Source organism: Bison bison, unplaced genomic scaffold (assembly GCF_000754665.1).
Source record: "Bison bison bison isolate TAMUID 2011002044 unplaced genomic scaffold, Bison_UMD1.0 scf7180017858048, whole genome shotgun sequence".
In the NCBI taxonomy this organism is placed as follows: Eukaryota; Metazoa; Chordata; class Mammalia; order Artiodactyla; family Bovidae; genus Bison; species Bison bison.
The window spans coordinates 4,824,470-4,833,525 of NW_011488621.1; the positions used below are offsets into that span (position 1 = coordinate 4,824,470).

At 41.5% G+C, this 9,056-nt stretch overlaps 1 protein-coding gene across 1 annotated transcript in view; it reads left to right on the forward strand.

Moving 5' to 3' along the window:
• LOC105004595 (collagen alpha-1(X) chain-like) overlaps window positions 1–9,056 on the forward strand; it is a 21,734-nt gene that overhangs the window by 12,201 nt on the left and 477 nt on the right. The window lies entirely within an intron of this gene.

Sequence of the window (9,056 nt, forward strand, 5' to 3'; positions counted from 1 at the left end):
GGGTTTAGATCTTGACTTTCCTTTTTTCTATCTTCATCCAAACGTTTAGCTATCTCATCTAGCCTTACAGCTTTGAAATTCATCTATATTCTTTTTTAAAATTATTTATTTATTATGTATTTTGTGTGCATGGCCTTTCTTTAGTTGCTGCGAGTGGGTGCAACTCTTCATTGTAGAACGTGGGCTTCTCATTGTGGTGACTTCTCTTGTTTCGGAACACACGCTCCAGGGCACATGAGCTTCAGGAGTTGCAGCACTCGGCTCAGTAGCTGAGACTTGCAGGATCTAGAATGAGTGTTTAGTAGCTGTGGCACACGGGCTTAGTTGCTCCCAGGCTTCTGGGGTTGAACCCAAGCCCACTGCATTAGCAGGCAGATTCTTAACCACTGGGCCACCAGGGAGGTCCTCCATCTATATTGTGAAGTTTACCAAACTTCCAAATCCTGAAACTCTAGATTCCAGCTTTCTACTTTGGGGATGTATTAGTTTTCTACTACTCCATAACAGATTACTCCAAATTTAGGGGCTTGCAATTAAGTAGTCATTTATTATCCTGCTACTGGGCAGGATATACCCTGAGAAAATCATAACTGAAAAAGATACATGTACTCCAGTGTTCATTGCAGCACTATTTATAATAGTCAGGACATGGAAGCAACCTAAATGTCCATCAATAGATGAATGGGTAAAGAAGATATGATATATACATACAATGAACATTCAGTTCAGTTCAGTTCCGTCGCTCAGTTGTGTCCGACTCTTTGCGAGCAGAATATTACTCAGCCATAAAAAGGAATGAAATTGAGTCATTTGTAATGATGTGGATGAACCCAGACTCTGTCATACAAAATGAAGTAAGTCAGAAAAAGAAAAACAATATACATGGACTCTAGAAAAATAGTGTTGATGACCCTATTTGCAGGGCAGAAATAGAGATACAGACATGCAGCAAGGACTTCTGGACACAGAGAAGGAAAGGGAGGGTAAAATGAATTGAGAGAGTAGCATTGACATATATACCCTATCATGTGTAAAGCAGATTGTTGTACAGCACAGGGAGCTCAGTTTGGTGCTTTGTGATACCAGGAGGGGTCAGATGGGCAGGAAGGAGTGAGGAAGGTCTGAGCAGGAGAGGATATATGTATTCATTTATCTGATTCCCTTTGTTGTACAGCACAAACTAACACAACATTGTAAAGCAATTATACTCCAATAAAAACTTAAATTCAATGAGATATGACTAAGGAAAGAAAAAAGTTATGACCAAACTAGACAGCATATTTAAAAGCAGAGACATTACTTTGCCAACAAAGGTCCATCTAGTCAAAGCTATGGTTTTTCGAGTGGTCATGTATGGATGTGAGAGTTGGACTATAAAGAAAGCTGAGCACCGAAGAATTGATGCTTTTGAACTGTGGTGTTGGAGAAGACTCTTGAGAGTACCTTGGACTGCAAGGAGATCCAACCAGTCCATCCTAAAGGAGATCAGTCCTGGGTGGATGGACTGATGTTGAATATGAAACTTCAATACTTTGGCCACCTGATATGAAGAGCTGACTCATTGGAAAAGACCCTGATGCTGGGAAAGCTTGAGGGAAGGAGGAGAAGGGGACAACAGAAGATGAGATAGTTGGATGGCATCACCGACTCGATGGACATGAGTTTGAGTAAACTCCAGGAGTTGGTGACGGACAGGAAGGCCTGGCATGCTGCAGTCCATGGGGTTGCAAAGAGTTGGACACTACTGAGAGACTGAACTGACTGATGACAAAAATAAAGTTGTCGTTTATTATATAAATTCTGTGTCTCAGGAACTTCAGAGTGGCTTAGCTCTGTGGTTCTGGCTCATCATCTCTCATGAGAATTGCAGGCAGGTATTCTTCAGGGTTGCAGCTGTCTTCTGGGGCTGGAGGATCCACTTCCAAGATGGCTTGCTTACATGTAACAGTGGTGCACTTTGCTGGTGGGAGACCTCAGCTTCGTTCCCACCGGCCCCTCTCAATAGGGCTGCTTGAGTATCCTACGCTCCTGGCTTGCCCCAGGGCAAACAATCTAAAAGACCACAACAAAAGCTTAATGAGTTTTATGATTTAGCCTCAGGAGTCATATACAATCACTTTTGCCATATTCCAGTGGTCAAATAAACCAGTCTATATCTAATTTGAAAATGTAACTCAGATGATCATTATATCTACTACTGTGGGCAGGAATCCCTTAGAAGAAATGGAGTAGCCATCATGGTCAACAAAAGAGTCCGAAATGCAGTACTTGGATGCAATCTCAAAAACGACAGAATGATCTCTGTTCGTTTCCAAGGCAAACCACTCAATGTCACGGTAATCTAAGCCTATGCCCCAACCAGTAACACTGAAGAAGATGAAGTTGAACGGTTCTATGAAGACCTACAACACCTTTTAGAACTAACACCCAAAAAAGATGTCCTTTTCATTATAGGGGACTGGAATGCAAAAGTAGGAAGTCAAGAAACACCTGGAGTAACAGGGAAATTTGGCCTTGGAGTATGTAATGAAGCAGGGCAAAGGCTAATAGAGTTTTGCCAAGAAAACACACTGGTCATAACAAACACTCTCTTCCAACAACACAGGAGAAGACGCTACACATGGACATCATCAGATGGTCAACACCAAAATCAGATTGATTTTATTCTTCGCAGTCAAAGATGGAGAAAAGGAAAGATATAAGCATCTGAATGCAGAGTTCCAAAGAATAGAAAGAAGAGATAAGAAAGCCTTCCTCAGCGATCAATGCAAAGAAATAGAGGAAAACAACAGAATGGGAAAGACTAGAGATCTCTTCAAGAAAATTAGAGATACCAAGGGAACATTTCATGCAAAGATGGGCACAATAAAGGAGAGAAATGGTATGGACCTAATAGAAGCAGAAGATATTAAGAAGAGGTGGGAAGAATACACAGAAGAACTGAACAAAAAAGATCTTCATGACCAAGATAATCACGATGGTGTGATCACTCACCTAGAGCCAGACATCTTGGAATGTGAAGTCAAGTGGGCCTTAGAAAGCATCACTATGAACAAAGCTAGTGGAGGTGATGGAATTCCAGTTGAGCTATTTCAAATCCTGAAAGATGATGCTGTGAAAGTGCTGCACTCAATATGCCAGCAAATTTGGAAAACTCAGCAGTGGCCATAGGACTGGAAAAGGTCAGTTTTCATTCCAATCCCAAAGAAAGGCAATGCCAAAGAATGCTCAAACTACCGCACAATTGCACTCATCTCACACTTTAGTAAAGTAATGCTCAAGCTTCTCCAAGGCAGGCTTCAGCAATATGTGAACCATGAACTTCCTGATGTTCAAGCTGGTTTTAGAAAAGGCAGAGGAACCAGAGATCAAATTGTCAACATCTGCTGGATCATGGGAAAAGGAAAAGAGTTCCAGAAAAACATCTATTTCTGCTTTATTGACTATGCCAAAGCCTTTGGCTGTGTGGATCACAGTAAACTGTGGAAAATTCTGAAAGAGATGGGCATACAAGACCACCTTACCTGCCTCTTGAGAAACCTATCTGCAGGTAAGGAAGCAACAGTTAGAACTGGACATGGAACAACAGACTGGTTCCAAATAGGAAAGTCAAGGTACATCAAGGCTGTATATTATCATCCTGCTTATTTAACTTATATGCAGAGTACCTCATGAGAAATGCTGGGCTGGAAGAAGCACAAGCTGGAATCAAGATTGCTGGGAGAAATATCAATAACCTCAGATATGCAGATGATACCACCCTTATGGCAGAAAGTGAAGAGGAACTAAAAAGCCTCTTGATGAAAGTGAAAGAGGAGAGTGAAAAAGTTGGCTTAAAGCTCAACATTCAGAAAATAAAGATCATGGCATCTGGTCCCATTACTTCATGGCTAATAGATGGGGAAACAATGGAAACAGAGTCAGACTTTATTTTTTTGGGCTCCAAAATCACCACAGATGGTGATTGCAGCCATGAAATTAAAAGACACTTATTTGTTGGAAGGAAAGTTATGACCAACCTAGATAGCATATTAAAAAGCAGAGCTATTACTTGGCCAACAAAGGCCCATCTAGTCAAGGCTATGGTTTTTCCTGTGGTCATGTATGGATGTGAGAGTCAGATTGTGAAGAAAGCTGAGTGCCAAAGAATTGATGCTTTTGAACTGTGGTGTTGGAGAAGACTCTTGAGAGTCCCTTGGACTGCAAGGAGATCCAACCAGTCCATCCTAAAGGAGATCAGTCCTGGGTGTTCATTGGAAGGACTGATGTTGAAGCTGAAGCTCCAATACTTTGGCCATCTGATGGGGAGAGCTGACTCATTGGAAAAGATCCTGATGCTGGGAGGGATTGGAGGCAGGAGGAGAAGGGGGCAACAGAGGATGAGATGGCTGGATGGCATCACCGACTCAATGGACATGAGTTTGAGTCAACTCCGGGAGTTGGTGGACAGGGAGGCCTGGTGTGCTGTGATTCATGGGGTCATAAAGAGTCAGACACAACTGAGCAACTGAACTGAACTAACTATATCTAATTTGAGATGGAATCCCACAAAGGAGTATATTCAGGAGTTAAGAACCATTGTGGACCATCTTGAAGAGTGGCTAACACAGATGTCTAATAATCATTTCAAATATAAATGTACAAATATACCCTCCTGATATTCCTTCCAAAATCTGTATCTCCCAGAGTCTTTATCTCAAGTAATGTCAGCTGTTTGGGCCAAAACATTTGGAGAAATCTTTGCCTTTGTCAGATCCCACCTCATCTGGTCCAGGGTGTTGGCTAATTCTATCAACTCTGCCTTCAAATTACGTCTGGCTTCTGACTATTTTCCAGCCTAGTCCAAGTCACCACAATTTCTTTCTAGATTACAGTAAATCCTAGTAACTGCTTCCTTACCAGCTCCCCTAGTCTGTTTTCAAAACTGTCAGAAGAATCTAATTAAAATGTAAATTAGACTGTGTCGTGTGTGTGTGTGTGTGTGTGTGTGTGTGTGTGTGTGTGCTCAGTCATGTCCAACTCTTTGCAACCCAATGAACTGCAGCCCACAAGGGGTCCTCTGTCCATGGAATTTTCCAGGCGATACTACTGGAGCAGGTTGCCATTTCCTACTCCAGGGGATCTTCCTGACCCAGAGGCAGAACCTGCATCTTCCCCATTGTCAAACAGATTCTTTACCACTGAGACACCTGGAAAGCCTGTGTCACATACAATCATACAAAGAAAAAAAGGGAAAACACTTACAATGGTTTATGAGGTCCTACATTACTTGGTCCCCATCTCTTCTCTGACCTTATCTCTTCTTAATACTCTCCTCCTTGCTCATTCAATTTAGAGTGCTAGTTAGTTAGTTTTAATCACACAGTTGTGTCGACTCTTTAGGACTTCCGGACTCTACCACACGAGGCTCCTCTGTCATGGAATTCTCCAGGCAAGAATACTGGAATGGGTTGTCATTTCCCCTTCCAGGGGATCTTCCTGACTCAGGGATCAAACCTGGGTCTTCTGCATTGCAGGCAGATTCTTTACCATCTGAGCCACCAGGGAAGGCCTTATGTTCAGAGAAAATGTCGCTTGACTTCCTAATTCAGGCCTTTGCACTTTCATTTCCCCCCACATGATATGCTCTGCCCCCATATATCTTCAATGACTCATTCCCCCTTCTCACTCAGTGATTTCTTCTGTGGCCACCAACCTATTTAAAACTGTAATGCCTACAAAGAAGCATACCTATACCCCTTCCTGCTTATCTTCCTTTTCAGCATTTAGCACTGTCTCATATCTTTGGAGAAGGCAATGGCCACCCACTCCAGTATTCTTGCCTGGAGAATCCCATGGTCAGAGGAGCCAGGTGGGCTATAGTCCATGGGGTTGCAAAGAGTCAGACACAACTGAGCGACTAACACACACATTATATCTTTTATTATCTATCATATCTTTTATCTTGTTTACTATCTCTTCCCAGCTGAAATATATACTCCACTAAGAATTATTCATTCAGCCTAGAAGAATATCAGGCATACTACGCTGCTGCTAAGTTGCTTCAGTCGTGTCTGACTCTGTGCGACTGCATAGATGGCAGCCCACCAGGCTCCCCTGTCCCTGGGATTCTCCAGGCAAGAACACTGGAGTGGGTTGCCATTTCCTTCTCCAGTGCATGAAAGTGAAAAGTGAAAGTGAAGTCACTCAGTCGTGTCTGACTCTTGGTGACCCCATGGACTGTAGCCCACCAGGCTCCTCCATCCATGGGATTTTCCAGGCAAGAGTACTGGAGTGGGGTGCCATTGACTTCTCCCAGGCATACTATAGAAGAGCAAAATATATTTGTTTAATGAGTGAAGAAATTGTGTCAGGCCCTATTATATGCAAAAATCTGACACATCATAGAGGTTACAGTATAGTGAAGGCACATATTATTGATTCTTATCATTGTTATCTTTAAAATTTATTCCAGATTGACAAATAATCACAAATATATAAAATAAATTATGAAATGTGCTTAGAGTCATAAAGAAAATGAAAATATACTAAGGGGAATCAAGAAAATTTTCTCTGAGGAAGTAACATTTGGACAGAGAGTTGAAAGATGAATAGGAATTACCTAGGTAAGGAATAGTGGAGTGTGATCAGGGGACAGGGGAGGGTAACAAGGAAGTAAATAGAATGGGAAGGAATCCTGACAGAAAAAATATCACAGAGGGAAATCTGAGGCTCACGGGAGGTAAGCAAAGATACTGTCCCTGGAGCCAAGAGAGAAATATCACAGACTTGAGGAGACTAAAGAAACAGGACAATTAAACACAACAAGTAATCAGGATTTTATCTGAGTTGGGGAAAATTGTTACTATGAAGGAAAGCATTGGGACAATAAGCATACCTTGTATATTAAACAATAATATTCTGTCAACTTTGATTTCCTGAATTCGATCATTGTACTGGGACTAAACTGCAACGCAGGAGACACCAGTTTGATTCCTGGGTGGGGAAGATCTGCTGGTGAAGGGATAAGCTACCCACTCCAGTATTATTGAGCTTCCCTGGTAGCTCAGATGGTAAAGAGTCTGCCTGTAATGTGGGTGACCTGGGTTCGATCCCTGGGTTGGGAAGATCCCCTGGAGAAGGGAAAGGCTACCCACTCCAGTATTCTGGCCTGGGGAATTCCATGGACTGTATAGTCCATGAGGTTGCAAAGAGTCAGAAACAACTGAGAGACCTTCACTTCACTTCACTAGGACTAAATAAGAGAATGTCCTTGTTTCTGGGCTTGAAGAGTCATGATATGTGTAATCTACTCTTAACAAGTTCAATAATAGAAAATAATAACAGGAATAAAATATACATGTTATGATATTTAAACAAAGATAATGTGACAAAATGTTAATCATGGATGAATTTAGGTGAAGAAAATATGAGATTTCTTGCAACTTTTCTAAGGATCTAAAAATAATGGATGGCAAAGAATATATCAGATTTCTTGCAACTTTTCTAAGGATCTAGATTTTTTTTTTTCAAAAAAAAAATTTAATTAAAATTTTAACTCTGGTTTAAATATCAGAAAGTCAATCTCAGGATTATGATGCCATTCAGTGGTAAAAACCTATTATTCAGCAATATTGAGAAAGCTACCAGTAGAAATTTTTTTTAAAGAGAAAGTAAATTGTGAAAAGGACCTGTATATCTTTTACAAAATGCTTTAAAAATAAACACAATAGGGATATCACTGATATAATCCTGAAGAAATGTGGTTGATCAACCGGTGGAAGGAGAAATCCCATAGACGAAGCTTTGAACTTGTTGGAAGACATGAATTCAACCCTTCTACCAATATTTACTGGTCTTTCCTGATGGCTCCATGATAAACAATCTGCCTGCCAATGCAGGAGACACAGGAGATGGGCGTTGGATCCTTGGGTTGGGAAAATCCCCTAGAGGGGGGAAATGGCAACCCATTCCAGTATTCTTGCCTGAAAAACCTCATGGACAGGGGAGCCTGGCGGGTTACAGTCCATGGGGTCGCAAAGAGTTGGACAGCACTGAGCAACGACCAATCAATACTTACCAGCTATGTATCCTTGAATAATAAAACTCTTTAAGCTATAGTTCACTTGTTTATTAATTTTGGATACCACTTCACAATGTAGTTGGGAAGATCAAATGAAATGAAAGTGTGTGTTAATTCACTACATAGTATTAAGAGTACTATATAAGTGTAACCTAATTAAAAAACAAAACAAAACTGTAACTATCTTCCCTTATTGGCCATAAAAATTTTTCATGTAATCCATTTACTAGGTTTTCAGCCTGTATTTTCTCTCACATCAACTCTGAGGTAGGTTCAAAACCTCTTCTTTCCCTTCAAAAGAATTCTAGTCCAGTGAGAAGCAAGGCCCACAGTACTGAATATTTTGAGGGGAAGCCAGGGGTTTCATACCATACAATCCAAAGCACATAACAGCTGTCAACCTTCTGCCCAAAGGGTTCCTCTTTCTAGTCCTTCTTACTGCATCAGTTTTGGCAGGTCATTGTTTATTCGGCTAAGCCCCTTGTTAGGTGAAGATTGTGGACTTTTAGTTGCAACATGCGGGATCAGTTCCCTCACCAGGGATGGAACCCAGGCCCTCTAAGTTGAAAGTATGGAGTCTCAGCCACTGGACCAGGAGGGAAGTCCCTAGGCTGGTCATTGTCTCTGGCTTCTCTCTGACATCCTCCTCCTCCTTCATTCTTTCCTTTACATAGAATAGTTTAATCCTCCCAAGCATTTATTTCCTTAACGGACCCTCCAGTACCAGCATTCTCCCCACCTCTGGAGGCAGCAGAGAATTTTTTTTTTTTTTTTTAAAGCATTTTGTATTTGCATACATAAATTACTCTTGAGAGTCCCTTGGACTGCAAGGAGATCCAACCAGTCCATTCTGAAGGAGATCAGCCCTGGGATTTCTTTGGAAGGAATGATGCTAAAGCTGAAACTCCAGTACTTTGGCCACCTCATGCGAAGAGTTGACTCATTGGGAAAGACTCTGATGCTGGGAGGGATTGGGGGCAGGAGGAGAAGGGGA